Here is a 19207-nt window from a genome sequence, read left to right as displayed (position 1 = left end):
GAAGGGTCATTTCAATCTAATACAATTTCTTCGACATTCGACATTTGCAGTTTTTTTTTTTTGCGGGAGACCTAAGATGCACATAAAGTTCTGCCGTCCTCGATCACACCCGAACAATTCACCTTCGGCCAACTTCGGGATTTGTTTTATTTTTTTGCGCGGGAAAAAATGAATTCAAATATTTTAAAGTGGTCGGTTAGGTTAGCTGCATTAAAACAATTTAAAACACTGTGGACGGTTAGTTAGGTTAGTATAGCTACATTAAAATAAACTGAGAAATATAAATAAATATAAATAAACCCGAGGTTGGCCGAAGGTGAATTATTCGGGTGTAATCGGAAATGACATAACTTTATGTACATCTTAGGCTTCCCAGTTTTTGCACTGTTTGTGAAAACATAAAAATCTGTTTGTTATCAGCTGATTTAGGCTTTTTTTCTCTAGTGGGTTTATGTTTTAATTTTTTTTTAATTCTTATTTTGCATTCATGATTTTTTTTTCCCCGTGACAAAACAGTGCCAAACTGCAATGGCGTATGTTCAAGAAATTGTATTAAATCGAAAATTCGGCCATTGCGTGATTTTTTTTTTAAAGCACGTAAGGGTAATATTGGAAGGGAAAAATGGCTTCAAATTTTCTCCGTCTTAATAAATTCGGGTCACTTAACCTCAAATATGCCTGCATGCAATTTTTGAAGTTGTTACATGATTTTTTGTTCATTTAATAACTTTGAAAATCTCTGTCAATTTAACTCACGTTAGTACTAGTTACACAAATAAATGTCCAGTGATTTTTAACAGTGTTATACACTTAAGTTACATTTTACATATTACATTATTTCGCATGCGAAATTCATAAGTACTATCTTTGAAAGATTTTTGCAATGGGAGTGCATGACTTGATGTAGGCTTTTGGACATACGCCATTGCTAAGCACAGGTATGTCTGTAGAAGAAAACTACAAAATACACAAATGACAAAAACACAAATTAAGCAAAAAATTGATGTTGTCAGGATATAAACACCACACAATACTCCACAACAGGAATATGGTCAACAAACAAAGAAAAACAAAGAAAAATGGACTAACAGAACGAAAAAACTCCACAAATGATGATAGCACAAAAATACCGAACCCAAAAAATTCAGCACAACAGTTGAAACGAGACAAAGACACAGAAAAACGAAAAGACGAAAACAAACACAATAGTTTTCCAATTCACACTAGCATTATTTTAGTTGTTTCACTTTTATAACCACTGTAATCGCACCTGCGTTCTTCGCCATTTTACGGATTCGTTGTGACGGTAACGGATGCCATTTCCGTTTCAGCTGGACACGATTTTGATTGGTCGCATACAACATCCAACAAATTTTTGAACCCGTCGTATATGCAAAATATTTGTTGTAAACTCAAAGTCATCCAACTTGCCAAAGCAAAAAAATGCCTGCCCCAGTGACGTTTTCTGTCACGTTACGACCGTCCAACTTTATTTGGCACAACTTATTGGAAGGTGTTGGAAGCGAGAGTTTGGCAGCGTGACAGGGTCTTCAGGCCGGGTTTATAAACTGCGCAAGGAATGCAACGACTCAATAACGCAACGCGCAGTTAACGCGAGAAAATCACAGTCGTTTATAAAAATAATAAACAATTCGCAAGACGACACGAACCCAACGACAGTAGGAAACCAAATTTCTTCCCCGGTACTTATTTTGTTCACTCATGCGTTTCATGAAAACATTAAAATTTTTCAATGACATTATTTAAAATAAAATAAAATATTTTAGTTTACTGTGCGAAAGTTTTAACCTGAGAAAACGTAATTTTTATGATAAAAACAGCATAACATCTGCATCTTTTTTTTTAAATTTTTTTTCCACTTCCAGTATGGTCGTTGAAAACGCAATCAAGTTGGAAATCAAACAGTACTTGCGTTTGCGTTATTGCACCTTGCGTATTTTGTGAACCGGTAAGTACTCAAAAATGTAATTTCTGAACTTTTTTTTTTTGCGTAGTTTATGAACCCGGCCTTAGAGAAGAGGGGGAGTATCCCCCCACCACCAACACCACAACCCCCCCCCCCTCCAACACCATCCTATCCTCCCATTAACGAAACCTCCACACGCGGAGCGAAACACATGTGTGCGCAGGATGAGGACATGAGACTAGGAGACAAGGCGGGAGAGAAGAAGGCAAGGAACTACAACAAAAAAATATATATATTCTAGGCTAGTGGGCCTGTTTGGAAGGAAAAAAAAAAGAGGAGTTAAGCAAGGGGGAATATGCCTCACATGGCAGACGAGACGAACTCAGAAGATGCGGGGATGGGGGAAGGGGGTGGGTGGGTTTTCCTGTCTTTCGGGGGTGTCCAACAAAAATTACATTCTTTTTGGGCATCAACCACAGGCGAAAATATTCAGCTAGGGCGATGTTAACAAAGCAGTCGTTATCTACACGCCATAACGTTTTTTTTTTTCCTGTAAATTTGGTACGTAAGCTGTGCGTGCCTTCTCGATGTTATTTGGAGCAAAATGTAACCTGCAGAAGAGATACCGAAATAATTTTTACAAGAATGTCCCTTGAACAATAACAATGCCATAACAGCATTGTGGCCTGATACACTGTATTTTTTTTTTTTAAATGGAATAGAAATATTCGTGTAAAATTACAGGTATTTGTAAATGTGAACATTCACGTGAAAATATCTGCATCAATACAAAAAAAAGGTGTTCGCAGTAATACTGGGTTCGGATTCCTAACTGAGCATTTACGCTTTGTGTCGTCCCAGTACCTCCAATAGTTAAATTTATTTGTGAACCGTTCCCTGAATAGCTTTCCAGTATCAACTGCGCACATTAAGAAGCATAATAAAACAAATTAAAGTCCATTTATTTAATATTCGTGTATCTTGTCCGTTATTTCAAAAATTATGCGTGAAAAAAAAATAAAACAAAAAAATTGGTTTTCTGTAAAGTCGTTTTACGGACGATAGTTTAACGTGACGTCATAACAAAACATTGATGAAATAATTGCATACTTTTATGAATAAAATTGAATCGTTTTTATTGAATTATCACTATTTTGTATGGATACAAAGGAGGAGTGAAATGAAATCTACAATTTAATTGATAAATTTACTTTTATTTGCACTCATTAATTCAAATATGTTTATTACTTTAACGAAGAGATTATTTTAACTATAATTTTTTTACATGTTTGCTATTTAACTTCTTCCAATCTGTGTTATTCTGTTAAGGATAGGACGAGAATAGGAAAAGTAGGAAACGAATGGGAGTGTTTCAAGTTTAATGTGCCTCGAAAAAGTCAAATCGATGGTTGTTCCAATCGAGTGGAAGAGAGATAGATGCGGCGCAAGCGTACAATGAGCGTTACGGAACAATGTCCGTAACGGGACACTTTTTCATGCGTGCAGCCGGCGTTCAATGATTTATTAGACGTTGTCACGTCAAAAATATTCACTAATTTTTGTAAGAAATACTCAATATTATTTCGAAATAAAATATTACATAATATGCAAAAATAACTACAGCTACGTAATAGAAAAAAATGTTATGTGTAGACATATATCTACTAAACGACAACTTCGAAAGGTTTGTAAAAACATTCTGCATCACAGTGGTAAAACTTATTTTTATTTTTCCGGGCACATTTATTTTTCCGTGTTGATTATTGCTTTCTATTATCTCGATAGAAGACACTATTGTTTTGAAACACTTCAAGTCAACTAATAAAATATTTGGAATTTAACATTTAATTTTGCAATATCCAAACTTAATCCCTACGTCTCTACTAATATTATAAATGCGAAAGTTTGTTTGTTTGTCCTTCTTTCACGCCGTAATGGAGAAACGGATTGACATAATTTTTTTTGTATATAGATGTTTATGGGCCGGAGAGTGACATAGACTACATATAATTATGAAATACATCCCTAAGGAAGTGAAAAAAGGGTAAATTTAGTTTTATAATAGAAAATCATAGGAGGTGGGTCATAGACATACAGTGAGTTTGTGTCATTCCTCTATGTCTACACACGGCCATATAGTAAGGTCTGGAAACTTTATTTCACGGCTTTTTTTTTCAGTCGACTTTTCTTAACATGACACAGTAAGAATGACAACAAGGTTGACCTACACACTCTCACTGAGTGCATATTCGCCTTTGGGGACGACGAGCGTATATCCACAGCTCTTTACAGCTTTTGAAACCGATCTGTAACGTAGGGGCTTTAAACGTGGATTTAAGAACATTGTTTCCACTTCAATTCGGGGGGGGGGGGGGGGGGGATATCCTGACATTGAATTCGAACCCTTTTCTTCTTTAAGCGATTACATTGATGGAAGAACAAAAAAAAAATTATCATGGGAACAATCTAATTGTAATCTGTATGAAAGCCATATGTTAATTTTTGTCAGTCGTAAACTTTTTAAAAACACAATTCACTATCATAATAATAGAGTTGTTGTTTTGTGGAAGGATCCTACTGATTCAAACGTGATGTAATTACTATAAAATAGTGGTAAAATAAATGCGTTAAAAATTTCCCGTAGTAAATTTCATGTGTATAATAGTCATGTAGAAAAATTTGTACAAGGATATTATATTTACTTTTTAAGTAGTTAAAATTATATTTAAATTCCAGAACACAGATGAATCGATCCGATACAGATTGTGACATTATTGATGTCCAATGGTAGGTATCCTACGTTTTGGCTACTTTTAAATTTGTTACTTTCAAAAGGGTGTTTTGTTAAGTTAGATCAGACAATCTTCTCAGCGCCTACTTAATTTTCCTTCTTGCTCCTCGCTACACCACAACATGAATCCCAACACCAGCCAACCAGTACACGTTTTAATTCTTGCTGAAGGCTGGGTACAGTCAATACAAGCATTACGCGTGGATAGTTATAGCGATAAGCACTTACCACAATACATAAAAAGCACAGCTGCCTTGATACAATGGATATACGCCTAATAACATAAATGTGTTTATTTTCGTTGTTTTAACGTACGAAAAAAAAATTTTCGTTTGCGATTTATTCTTTACAAAATAAAATCTTTAGTAGCACAGATATTCTGAAATAAAATTGTTTCTCCTTCGAAAAGTACGCCGAGATGTTTATCGCCTAATTGTTGAGTTTGGGAAATGGGTGAAAAAAATTACCAAAATAAAATAGCATTCAGCACAGTCTAGCCAATACAAAATTGGTACGAAATTCGGAGCTGTTCTGATTGGCCAAAAAACTAACACGGTAATGCAAGAGAAAATCATTAAGAATGTTACAAATCGATATGATTCATCTTAAAGTTGAGGCAAGTACTTTCGAAGTATGTAAATAGCCGGCAGAATCATCCAGTTTTATGGTATCAATTTGACATTGACCAGGGGATATTCGCATGCATGCGTAATTCACTTTCAAAATGGCGATGTTGCTCGATGATTGTACAAAATAATAGCAGCTTGTCCTAGTGTGGCTGAGTCAGTAACCCAAAGAATTTCATGCAGCTTATATTTTGGCGCTGATAAAATGTTTGTACGACTGCATAAAAATTGGTTATACGCATATTGTGTTTTCAACTAAACTTCTGGACGCGAATCACACGTAGTTTTCACACTCGCTGCTAGAGTTCGCTGCCGGGGCTGCAACGTCGACAATTATTTGATTGGCAGACAGAATTTTTAAACTATATATGAAACTTCGCCGATAAAAGCGAGAGAGAAAAAAATACTTGAAAAAATACTAGTCGCCGACTTTGAACCTGATTTTCGATCAGTAATTTTATTAAAACACTGCCCAACTTGTTTAAACTCATTAAACAGTTAATACTATAAAGTTTCCCTTTGTCTTTGTGAACTTTGGTTGACGCCATCCGCCATAGTTAGCAGGCGTTCCTTTACTTCCGTCGCATTCACAAAATTACTCCCGCCAAATGCCGTATACCGAGAGCTAAGATATTACACATTAAAAAAAAAACATGATAATATGAATACCAATGAAGTAGTTGCAACCATCTTTCGAAAACAGATTGGAAAATAGAAAATATTTTTAGTCAGTAGGGGCAGGAAATTTTCGCGAAAAAATCTGAACGCCAACTAGACTGCAACAAGGTATACCCACACCAGCGGTTTCTTCGTTGTGATTGGCGGCCGTCTGCGAGAGAAGTCGTTGCCTTGTTTGCACGAGCCACTAAGGACAAGTTTGCTTCCACACTGAATTAGTGTGATTGGTTGTTGTAACAATCGACATGCACCTCAAAGTAACTCACCAAATCACGAAACACAGACGATGCTACAGTGTTTTAACTTCCAGCTACACTCGGGATCTTTTCGCGAAATTTGCATGGCCCTACTAATCAGGAATGTCTGTCGCGTCCGCCATTTTTGTCGCGTTGACCTCTTAGATGTGTCGAGCGTCATTGGTTGGAAATCGCTGTTGTGATTCCCGCATTAATCTCTTCGAGCAACCGTCCCCTTATGGTTTTATCACAGAGCAAGGAAGATAAAGATTCGCAACTCAATGCTATAACTAATGCTCATATTTTCTTTGGAAATCAGGGAACTGTGTGATATTCATAGGCAACCTAACCACCTAAATATCGTTAACTTTTCAAAAGTAAATGTTGGCAACCGTGTCTTTTTTTTTATGGTCGTTTGTTGCTGGGAATATTCACCATAAATGTATAAAGATTATCCATTTTGCAATACGGATCAACCAAAATGCTATGTTTAAATATTTAATATATTTTTTTTTTTCGAAAATTAAAAAAAAACTGCATAACCGCAGAATTTTGAGTGTTGAGAATCATAAACTTCGTTTTAATTGCAAAAAAAAATCCGCACGAGTAAACGTCTGCACATTTGCACATAGCAGCCATGCTTATTTCATTCCTACCAAGATAATTCAACACTGTCATGAATTATTGCTGAGTCTAATATTTTGCCATTGTACTGAAAACACTGTTCCATAAATTTTGAACTAAGGATGCTTGTAAAATTACCTTCTTATTCAAGTTTGTTATGTCTAATAAATAGAGACCTGCAAAATTCGCGGATTCATTCGGTGATAGGCTGGAATTCAAACACATATACCTCAGATAATTTTGCTATTGGCTTACTGTTCGTCTGGACGAATCTCAACCAGTTATAAACCCTCAACCAAAGAAGGATCGAATCACAGACAAACCAGCTGAGACGACTTACAAGTCGGCAGCCAATGAACTTGCGTTATTTGTCCGAGTGTACAGGGGTATGTGCAGTCTATCCTGAAGGCCATTGAAACCGCGAATTTTGCAGGTCTCTACTAATAAATTCATAAGCTTTCCTCAAATTTGAAACTTAATTTTTAATATAATTATTTTGATTCGAACATTTTAATGTTAACAAAAACATTGTTTTTTTTATTTATAAAACGTTGTGAATAAACAAATGTTACACCGTTAGTTGCCTTGAATTTTTTATTTGTGCCTGTCAACTGTCAAAAGATCGTTGTGTTTGGCATAAGCCAGTCTCGTGTATTAAAAATAATCGGGAGACCTAGGTAAACGTTTGTTTTTAAATACCAACATTTATGTTCATTTTTGTGTGCCCTTGCGTTTTTGAATGTGTCAGGCTTACCTGAAGGTACAAGTTAAAGTATACATTCCTTTTTGCGTATTTGCGGTATTTAAAGCTACCATATATATGCTTTCACTAGATTTGAAACTAAATTTTTGATGTAGGCATTTCTCAAACGCACAGCTTTTGACGTGACAACGTCTAATAAATCGATGAACGACGGCTGCACGCACGATAAAGTGTCCCGTTACGCACATTGTCCCGTTACGCTGTGTCCCGTTACGCTCATTGTACGCTTGCGCCGCATCTATCTCTCTTCCACTCGATTGGAACAACCATCGATTTGACTTTTTCGAGGCACATTAAACTTGAAACACTCCCATTCGTTTCCTACTTTTCCTATCATCGTCCTATCCTTAACAGAATAACACAGATTGGAAGAAGTTAAATAGCAAACATGTATAAAAGTTATAGTTAAAATGATCTCTTCGTTAAAGTAATAAACATATTTGAATTAATGAGTGCAAATAAAAGTAAATTTATCAATTAAATTGTAGATTTCATTTCACTCCTTCTTTGTATCCATACGAAATAGTGATAATTCAATAAAAATGATCCAATTTTATTCATAAAAGTATGCAATCATTTCATCAATGTTTTGTTATGATGTTTGTCACGTCAAACTATCGTCCGTAAACCGACTTTACAGACAACCAATTTTTTTTTCAGTGGCCATATTCCTTATGTTCGGTTCCGTCCGCCTGGTTTTACGCTGCGCGACTCTGCCTGGGTCCCGTTCGAGGCGTTGTGCTCCGAACGGAAATAAAAAGTTTTCCCCCCTTCTCTCGTCTGCCAGGGGTACCACCATAGCGCGAGCAGAGCCTCTCTGTCGGAGGGAAGGCCGACGGGGTGAGCCGAAAATAAAACCAAGCACTTCCCCCCCCCCCCCCCCCCGAAACGCCTTCCAGGGGCCAACATCCCTTCCGTCGCAGCCGTTCTTAAGGCTCGGTTCACACGCCATGTTGTTCAGTGGCGGATACAATAATTGTTTTCTTGGGGGAGGGGGTAACTTCGAAGAAATTTTTTAACATCATACGTCGCGGTAACGAGCAAAATTCATATGTTCTCATGTTGCGAATACACTTACAATAATAATCTCGGGCACGACATTTTACGTACAATTCAGACAGTCGCGACTGCTGAAATGTTGCCCGGGGGGGGGGGGGGGGGGCTTTGTCACTATATAGGGACTACGATGTGCTTATTGCACACTAACGATTCGTCTCTACCAACATTAGAATGCCATTCACGTTCAGAGATATATTATAAGTACGTTTAGGTAGATTTCAAAGAAATAATGCCTATTGAGCTGTTACCATGGTGCGACTTTCGGAAAATTTTTATATAGTTTTTCATTTCATGGGCTATATATTACCTTAGTTGACATATAACATGAAATTCGTTCTCTGCTATTTAATGCTGTGTTGTAAACTATTGAATGCTGAATACATTGAGTTAAAAAAATATTCGTAATATTTTCGCTGCATGGAAAATTGGCAAATATTTAAACGATCATTTTGTAATATTGTAGAACATAAATATGTTATGTACATAGAGTACTTAAAAATGTTCCGGAAATTGATAAAAGTTTCCAAAATATTTCCAGAATAAATAGGTACTTCGAAATCTACCTACGCATGTAGGCTGTGTCGAAAGGGATATTTAAAAAGCTGACTTGTGAACAAATTGTAATTTTTTTTAATTTAATATTTTTATTCGAACAACATTTGAATGTTAACAAAACCATTGTTTTTTTTTGTTTTTTTTTTTTTTTTTGAAAAAGTTATGAATCAAAAAATGTTACACAGTCAGTTTGTTGTCCTTGAATTTTTAAATCGCGCCTGTCAACTGTCAAAAAATCGTTATGTTTTGCATAAGCCTGTCTCGTGTATTAAAAATAATAATAGGATGCATAAATATATTAATGTGTAGCGACTAGATGTAAAAGAATCGGGAGACCTAGGTAAACGTTTGTGTTTATATACCAACATTTATGTTCATTTTTGTGTGCCCTTGCGTTTTTGAATGTGTCAGGCCTACTTGAAGGCACAAGTTAAGGTACATTCCTTTTTGCTTATTTGCGGTGTTTAAAGCTTCCACTTCAAAGAAATTCTATTTATGTGGTGCGATGGGTATTTGTGTAAATTAATATCTCGAATTTACGAGACAAAGATGGTTAAGTATTGTGAAAAAAACTATAGGTAGGGCCATGCTTATTTCGCGAAAAGATTCCGGGACAAGCTGAAAGTTAAAACACTGTAGCATCGTCTGTGTTTCGTGATTGGACGAGGTTCTTTCAGGTACATGATGATTGTTAAAACACCAATCACAGTACTTCATTGCGGAAGCAAATGCGTCCCGAGTGGCTCGGACAACTAAGGCAACTATACTTCTCTCGCAGACGGCCGCCAATCACAAGGAAGAAACAGCTGGTGCGCGTATACCTTGTTGCGGTCTAATAGGCGTTCAGTTTTATTCGCGAAAAATGCCTGCCCCTAACTAAAGGTTAGCCTAATAAACTTTTAGATCATCAACGAACACCATCTTCCGTCTCTAATTTTAATGTCACGAATATCAAGACACAGAAGCTATTTTATTAAAACGTATAAATGTATTCAAGGACTCTAGAATTTCACCCGATGAATTCTGTGATGACATAGATCCTGATATCATCCGTTACACACCTAATTTTTTTTCGTTTTATTCTGTGTGTGGTTGGTAGTGTCAGAATCGTTAGTGACCATTTCAGAGGGAAAAAAATCAGGAATTATGTTTAAACGGGGAATGAAATCTCTACTTCTATTCTCCTTGCAATTCCCTATGACATAGGTGGACCAGATATTAGGAAAATATACGGAAGAAGCATAAGGTCCGATTCAATACGAGGGAGGTAAAGCCAGAAGGGGAGAGGGGATTTCATTGAACTACGCGTACCAATATGGCGGCCGTTTGTTTACAAATGTATCAGCTCTAGATGCATTGGAGGATAAATTGGAGAAAAATTTCGAATCATATAATGACATTTGTAATATGAAGATTCGTTTTGGACTTTTAATATATATAAACATTAACCAGTAATATTTTTATCTAATTTTCTCCAGAAACAGCTTAATTAATATCGTTAATACGTTAATAAAAGCAGGCTAGAACAACTGATGCAGATATAAACAAACGTCCGCCATATTGGTATGTAAAAATCGGATAAAAATGGGAACGGCTTCACGTTAGATGGCTAATGCTAAATGTGTAATCCTTCTCTAATATCTTAAGGCGTACCCGTGAAGAGACCGTTCGTGGTGATGTTGGAGTATTGGGTTACAGCTCTCTCTCTCTATCTCTCTATCTCTCTCTCTTTCTCTGTCTCTATCTCTCTATATCTCTCTCTATCTCTCTCTTTCTCTCTATCTCTCTATCTCTCTCACTATCTCTCTATCTCTCTCTTTCTCTCTCTCTCTATCTCTCTCTTTCTCTCTCTCTCTCTCTTTCTCTCTCTCTCTTTCTCTCTCTCTTTCTCTCTCTCTCTCTATCTCTATCTCTCTCTCTTTCTCTCTCTTTCTCTCTCTCTCTATCTCTCTCTATCTTTCTCTCTCTCTCTCTTTCTCTCTCTCTCTTTCTCTCTCTCTTTCTCTCTCTCTCTCTCTCTCGTTCAAGGAGGGCGTAACGTGCAGTTGGACTCTATATTTGAGACGAGCTGAGGGGCCACGAGGTCTCTGGCGACTGGCAGCCGGTGCCTATATTTGGCGAGTTGGTCCTCTTCTGCTCGCTGAGGGTTTTTCGACCGGCGGGCAATTTGCTGTAAGGCCGGGTTCACAAACTTGCCAAGAAAACGTAAAGAGCGCAAGGACGCGTCACTCAACGAACGCAAGAAAGCTAACGGTGGTTTATAAATCGCGAAAGCCCATGTTTCATTCTTTGTTTTTTTTTTTTTGACGTTGGCAATCTTGGTCGGATTGAGATTCTGCCTGTGCGTATAGATAAGTCGTGTTGTCGTGTGTGCAACTTATTGTCAGCGAATGTGTTCAAAGTCTGCTTTTAGTTTAATTTTTCTCCACTCTTAGCATTCAGGCTACAGACGTTGGACAAACGTGTTCGAGTAGAAAATTGCTGTATTTCAATGGGAATCGTTGGTTAGGGAACTGTCTCTGAAATAATCAATAATTTTGTATCAGTTTAATTTAACTCAGACTGACGTCTCGTCAGCAGCGTCGATATTATATAGACGGACAGAATTTCTGTGCAATGATTGGAAAAAACTTAATCAGACCAGGATTCAAACCAAATGCTTTCGGAATGCAAGTCTTGGCGACAGATGTGAACAGGACTTTCGATAGAGCAGTCTGTAATTATTTTTGAGCCAGCTATCCTCTGATATGGTTACTGTTCCTACGGGCTACTATTTCCACACTCAAGAATTTTGTTTCCATCGAAAAGTGTTCGCTCACGTGTAAATTTTTTTGTGTTTTAAAGAGTCAGAGGTGATGTCGACCTTTGAACTTCTACCTGGTCACCTCTGACGCGTGCTACTGCCGTAGGGTCCTGTCGAAATACAATTATATAACAGAAGACACTTTTTTTGATCGTGTTCTTTTTTTTTTTCAAAAGAGTTTGTGATGAGATTTGCGCTAAAAAAAAAAGTGAGCTAGTATTTCAGTACTCACCAGAAATGTGTAACATCTAACCTCGGTCACGTGCAAATTCACGTGTTCTCATGTTGCAACCAGGGACGCAACAACAGGGGGGGGGGGGGCAAGGGTTTTCCCCCCCCCCCCTCTGAAACCTTGAAGTGGGGGCAAACGGGGGCAAAGAAAGTGCTGTGTAATCAATTTTTAGATAATAAAACTGTTTAAATAGCACCATTTTCCACCTTCAAATACAAATGTTTCCCGGGGGAGGACCCCCGGATCCCCCGCTTCAATACGGGGGATCGATGATTCTTTATAAAAAGTTATATTGCCCCCTCCTTTGGAAATTTAGTTGTTGCGCCCCTGGTTGCAACTACACTCATAATACGAAACTCGAATACGAAATTTATGTAGAATTCTTTAAAAGAATGCCGATCGTGATGATAGATAATTGTGTTTTCAACTACATTTCTTGACTCAAATCAAATTGGTTTCCGCCCCCCGCTGCTAGAATTCGTTGCCGTAGCAGCTATATCGACTATAGAATCATTCGATTTGCAAAGCTAAAGATTAAACTATATAATAAAAAATTGCTCCGATAAAAGACTTGAAGAAAATAAGTACTAAACCCTGGCTTTGGTCCTGATTTTCGGCAAGGCATTTTATTAAAATACTGCCGAATTTGTTCAAGTTCATTAGATAGTTAACACCATAAAATTTCCCTTTGGTTTTTTTAATTTTGGTTCGTGTCATCCGCCACAGATTACAGCACTTTGGTTACACATTTCCGTTACATGCGAATTCCGTTCCGTTTACGAAATTAACTCCTACCAAATGACATATACCGAGAGCTAAGATATTACATATAAAAAAAGTGTATTCTCGATGCTTGCTATGCCCACGTGAGCATAAAGGGCAGTGACCGTACGTGTTCTTTAACCTCCTATGTCGAGCGAATGTTCTTTCAAGTAGACTTTACAAGTTTTTGGAGTTTTGCTGATATACCAAGATTATTCTTGCGGGGACAACAGTAAATTTACGACGATCACTGGATAATTTGTACCAGAGTGCTTCTATTAGCCAAGTAACCAATTTTCTTTTTAATTTTTTGGTTAAAAATTAAATAATTTCAAATTTTTTTCGGTCAAGGTCAAGTTCAAAGCTCCGTATCAGAGGTTTATTGTAGACTTATAAATGGGGATTTAAGCCTCAGTGGGGAATTTTAGTTTTTTCTAAAGCCAATGTTTCTTGACATTTTTCGAATTCCAAATTTTTTAATTTTTGAGGGAAAACGGGATATTTACCCTCAAAACGGAAATTTTTTCCTCAAACGGGAATTTTTTCCTCAACAGGAATTTTCCCCTTGAAATAGGGAAATTTTTGACTTAATTTGACACCAAAATGGCCACCGTGACGTCACAATCCAAGATGGCGGACAAAATCCACAATCCATGCGCCAACACCAGCGCTCGGAGCCCCATTTACATACTACTCTTGGGCGTGGCAGTATGGCGATGGCGGGGTTAAAAAGAGACTTCAGCTGCGTCACAGCATTCCGTCTCCTGACATTTCCCAACTCCATAATTTTGATTATGCGCATAACATTGAGAAAAAACAATAATGTGTCTTTCTGTAGACTGCGTGTGAAGTTGTGAACGACTCTCTGATTTTTAAATATTCATCATTAACTATTATTAATTATTTAAATTCTGACAAACATTTTAAACGTAACTTGTACGTCAAAATGATAAAATAAAATTTAAATTAAAAAATGTAATGAAGTAATCAGCATCATTATCGACTTATAACATGGAAAGTTCTAACCCTATTATGCAATTTATTTTTATTCGTGCAGGCAGAATAAACTTTAAAAAGGGGTAAATGTTGTAGCTAATTATATAAAAAAATCGCACGAATGTATATATTTATATTTCGTGGAAATAAGATTGCTTTAAAAGTCAAAATGTAGAGCAGTAAACATTACGTAAACATTAAATATTAAGTCTCTGGGTTTCAAGTCCCCTTAAGTTAAGGATAATCAAATCCTCTCTATATTTAACTACCATACATTCCTTTACAACGTAATTTCAGAGTTATGTCCCTATCACGGCATAAATAAAAGTGCGATTTTATTAAAATTCATCCACATGAGATGCAGATAATAGTTCAAAAAGTAATTAAAAACTATCTTTTTTTTATTTCACACAAGGTGCCAGAAAATCTTCAGAACATTCTGTGTGGCGTAATGAGCTTCGAGTTGTTATAGAGTGATTTACGGAAGAATGTAAGAACATCCCAAGACGGAGGGAATATCATCTTCTTGAAGGGAAGTTCAGCCCGAGATGGTTGGCCCGCCTGGCGGCCCTGAGAGGAGCGTAAAAACGGCTTAGCTATTTCCGGCGGCGGTGTAGGTTTCCGTACGGGGGACGAAGCCGCGTGACGTCACTGTTTACGCAGGGAGGGGGGGAAGAGAGGTGCAAGCGATAACCCAACCTTCCCTCCCCATCCCCCTTCCACCCTCAAACATTACGTCAAATCATCCGTACGTTCCCGAGAGAACAGCTGTATCCGGATGCTGGCGGGCAAAAGTAGAATTGGCGGGTCACAGAGACCGTCGAACGACCCACACAAGGCTGGGAGAGCGAGACCTTCCCAAGGAGGATGTACACATATAAACATCTGGAGAGGCCACGGGGCTGTGTTGTTGAAGCCGGTTTCTTAGCTTCCCCCCGCGATAAATTGCCATGGAGTTATTAGTAGAGACCTGCAAAATTCGCGGATTCATTCGGTGATAGGCTAGAATTCAAACGCATATACCTCTTAGATAATTTTGCTATTGGCTTACTGTTCATCTGGACGAATCTCAACCAGTTATAAACCCTCAACAAAAGAAGGATCGAATCACAGACAAACCAGCTGAGACGACTTACAAGTCGGCAGCCAATGAACTGGCGTTATTTGCCCGAGTGAACAGGGGTATGTGCAGTCTATCCTGAAGGCCATCGAAACCGCGAATTTCTCTAGTTAACCTTTGTAGCGGGTGTCTGCGCTAAAGTGAAGTCACTCTGGTTTAGCAGATGGATAGCGAAACAATCAGTAACGTGTTAAAGCTAGTGCTAATTGTTAAATAAATAAATAATTCTTGAAATAAACTCGCTGGGAAGAATCTTAAAAATGCCATCATGAAGTGAGTTTTTTTTTCAAACAAAAATACACTTAGAAGTTTCAACAATCTCAAATAGTAATTTACATAAAAAAAAAAAAAAACAGTAAGAACAAATTTTGTTCATGAAACTTTCTGGATTAGATAACAACACGTTTACAAGGAATTGGCGTGAAAATTCAGTAATACCAAAACTATATATATATTTTTTATCCAATTAACAGTTTCTTTCTTCAGCTGTTTACGAGGCGAGTGGCGCTTACCGAATCAGTCTTCCTCGTTCCTTGTCTTGGCAAAGAGGGCTTCAAGTGTCATTGTCATTACATCGAGGCTAGTTTTGTATCGGCGTTTCAAGAGCTGTGTTTCAATTCACCATTTTTTTTTTTCCTAACCTAACTAATTACTAAGTGTATTTGGGAGGAGTCTGGGTAGGGAAGACTAAGTGCGTCTCAGGCCGAAGCCTATACGCTCTAAGCATGCAGGTTATGAACCATGCAGGAGAGGAAGCATGCATCATGTGCTAGGAGGGGATTGGCCAGCCATGGCAACGTTTTAGCCATGACTAACTCCCCTCACTGACTATTCTAAGTTAAAACTAGATAAGTTGGGCCCAGGTAAAACCTGCATAGACACAGGGAAAACACTGGGCACTGACATGCGGGATGCAAAATTTCATGCATTAATTACAAGCAGGTTGGTTACAGGAAACAGAAGGATGGTTCCGGAAGAAGAGTTGGACAGAGTAGAAAGACTACTATGCAAATGGGCGGGAGCTTGCACATATTGTCCGTATTTTGTTTGGTGGCACTGGTTGTTTCGGGGGCGACTTTAGTCAATTCACCAGCTAGGGGGGGGGGGGGGGGGGGGTTATATGCGTGCCTTTCCAGCCAAGGGCACTATCGATATCCCCTTCTCGATCCCTCGGTACACCCGCGGAGTATTTGAACGCCCGTCCTCTCAGCCAATGGAATACTCCCTGAAGCCCACCAAATTCAAATTTCCACGCCTCTGTTCGCGCCTGTAACTTAGCATGGGTTCGTTTCCCGGGCATACGTTCCTTATAAAAAAAATGTCTTGTTTTTGCATTCCCTATCACACGAATGTCGAACCAGTGGCGCGCGACAAAATAATTCGGACACGCCAATAATTAAATAATTATATTATTGATCGCTAAAAGAAACACGAAGTACGAGTCTAATATAAGATATTAAGGATCTAACTGTTTTTTTTCTTTTATTTAAATAAAAATAAAATAGTAAACATTTCTACTGCTGTACACATTTCGAGTAGAAAATAAAGTTTTTAAGTTAATAGCAACTAGCAACTAGTTTTATTTTTATCCATTATTATTATCACTAAGTCAAAATTCTTTGATGGTACGTCATAGCACATTTTTTCACAAAAAATGACACGTTCAGCAATAAAGGTTTGCCATCCCTGGCCTACTACATATAAATTTATGCCCCCCCCCCCTCCACCCCCCCAATTCCGAACATACTGTTTATAATATTTACTGTATATAATATGTACTATATATTATGTGTATATATGTGTGTCCTGAACCCTAAAATTAAAAACCATATTTGGACATTAGGTTCGATATGACACGACTGAGAGAGTCTAGAATTTTGTAGATCAAAGTTTAAATGATTCAATAAATGAGGAATTTTTCATTTAATACAATTCTTTGGACACACGCCATTGAAGTTTGGCACTGTTTTGTCATGGGAAGACTACTGTGTTAGTCTGCTGTTTTCGTTGTTTTTCCATAACACCTGTTTGGTTACATCGTTGTGTTCGTCTGTGTCCAGGTTTGTTGCCTGTTTTCATTTACTGTTCTTTTTGAAACTGTCTCGTTATTGTCACCCCGCTGCTGTGTTCGTCTGTGCTGTTATTCTTACTTAACTAAACTCCTTCCACGGAATTTACGGCGATATCTTATATCAGTTGATTTAGGCTTTTCTCTGTGGGTTTATGTTTAAATTTTATTTTACATTCTTGAAATTTTTTTTCATGACAAACACTATAATACTGCAATGGCACATGTTCAAATAATTGCATTAAATTAAGTTTTCAGTATTAAAAAAAAATATTATTCGATCTTTTATGAAGGGAAATATTAGGCAGTTCAAAGTTGCAGAATGTATTTACTAAACGCCATGTTTTCGAGCCTCTCAGATATTCATCGACCAACTACAGAAACTCTTAAACACTTATGCGATTTAGATACTGTTTATGGGACAAATATTTATGAAAAAAAATATCTACCATGAATATATATTAAAATTATTAATTCTAGTGGCTCTACTTATATCACCAAACATTTCTATATTAGATGCTCTTGCGCAGTTTTGGGTCGTATTTTATTATACGTTTCACATAAAAGAGCTACAAAAAAAGACGTAAAAGAATATTCTATATTCATGCGTACCTACTTTAAAAATTTGCTTACCCAAAACTTAATCTAAGATAAAACCAAAGGCTTCACATGTTTGTATTTACTATTCACGTGCATGAACTCAAACGAAAAAAAATGTATTTTTAAATTATTTTTTTTGTATTGCATATATTCGTTTTTTCTTTCTGTGTAGAAGTTTACAGATATATATTGGTACATATTTGCTGTATATTGTAATATATTATATATATGATATGTATTTTTTTTTAAATGAAAACAGTGGATGTTTTTAGCAATGTTGTATTTGGCGACCGTGGCGTATTGAGTTTAAGGTTTTTCTATAGTCCCATTGGGTGAAAAAATAACCATGTTTTTTTTTTAACTATAACTTGAATATTATGGTAGAAATGAGTCATATTTTTTTTTTGCAATAAGTAGGAAAATAATGAAAACTGAAACCATGTCAGAAAAATCAAAATTTTTCCAACAGAATTGAATTCTTTTCAGTGAATAGAAAACTGTTAGGAAGTTTTGTGTGAGACTCTGCCTTGCCGAGGAGATATTTTGTTGATTTCTCACCAGTAACCTTGAATAATACAGTAGTCCGCTTCTGAGTGAAAAAAATATTTTAAGACAATCCCGGAAGTGATATTTTTTAGTGTTTCTAATTATCCTTATTGATGCTGTACAGACGGCATTGCGATAATCCAAGTATTTCATTACTCTGGAGAATATGTTGTTTTGCAGTAGTTAAGCCCATATGCGTAAGTGTTCTTGGTTATCATTTGTGTTTGAAGCAGCAATGCAGTTTTTATTTGAAGGTCATATTCTGAAACGTGCGGGATAGTACCTGACGATGTTTAACACGTAAAACCCTATAGTGTGTCTCACGCTTAGATTGCAGTACAGAGTAAATGGCATCCACTGTTGCCAGGTTGATAGTACCCAGCTTGTTAACATTAAAAATAGTATCTTGTATCATCGAAAATAAGTTTCAAATTTTTAATTTTACTTATTATTGGTCATTTAATACCATAAAATAATGTGTACTGATTGTATTATCACAGTTGTTGTCATTCTGACAAAATAATAATCCAATGCTAAATTGCCAATTATTAAGTACTTTACAGGAGAAACTATCTCTAGAAGTCGGTCACTATTCATAACAAGACAATAAAATTGTGTGCTATGCTCAGAAGTGCAAATATATATATATATATATATTTTAAATATTTAAAAATTCACAAACACAGTGGAAACCAGGAAGGCATCTTTCGAATACAGCTCCTTAGAACTAAAAAATTAAATATCATCAGATGATGCTCTTGATGAAGTACATTAGGAATATGTACTTCCGATATTATTTTTTCCAAATTTTACTTTCTTTT

The 19207-nt window shown here is 36.9% G+C and overlaps 1 protein-coding gene across 2 annotated transcripts in view; it reads left to right on the top strand.

Annotated features, from left to right (window-relative positions):
• LOC134539166 (E3 ubiquitin-protein ligase MIB1) overlaps positions 1-19207 on the top strand; it is a 1057197-nt gene that overhangs the window by 1012311 nt on the left and 25679 nt on the right. The gene's annotated exons all lie outside the window — the stretch shown is intronic.

Source organism: Bacillus rossius, chromosome 14 (genome assembly GCF_032445375.1).
Source record: "Bacillus rossius redtenbacheri isolate Brsri chromosome 14, Brsri_v3, whole genome shotgun sequence".
In the NCBI taxonomy this organism is placed as follows: domain Eukaryota; kingdom Metazoa; phylum Arthropoda; class Insecta; order Phasmatodea; family Bacillidae; genus Bacillus; species Bacillus rossius.
Note: the sequence above shows the minus strand (reverse complement) of the source record. Positions and strands in the feature narration are given on the sequence as shown.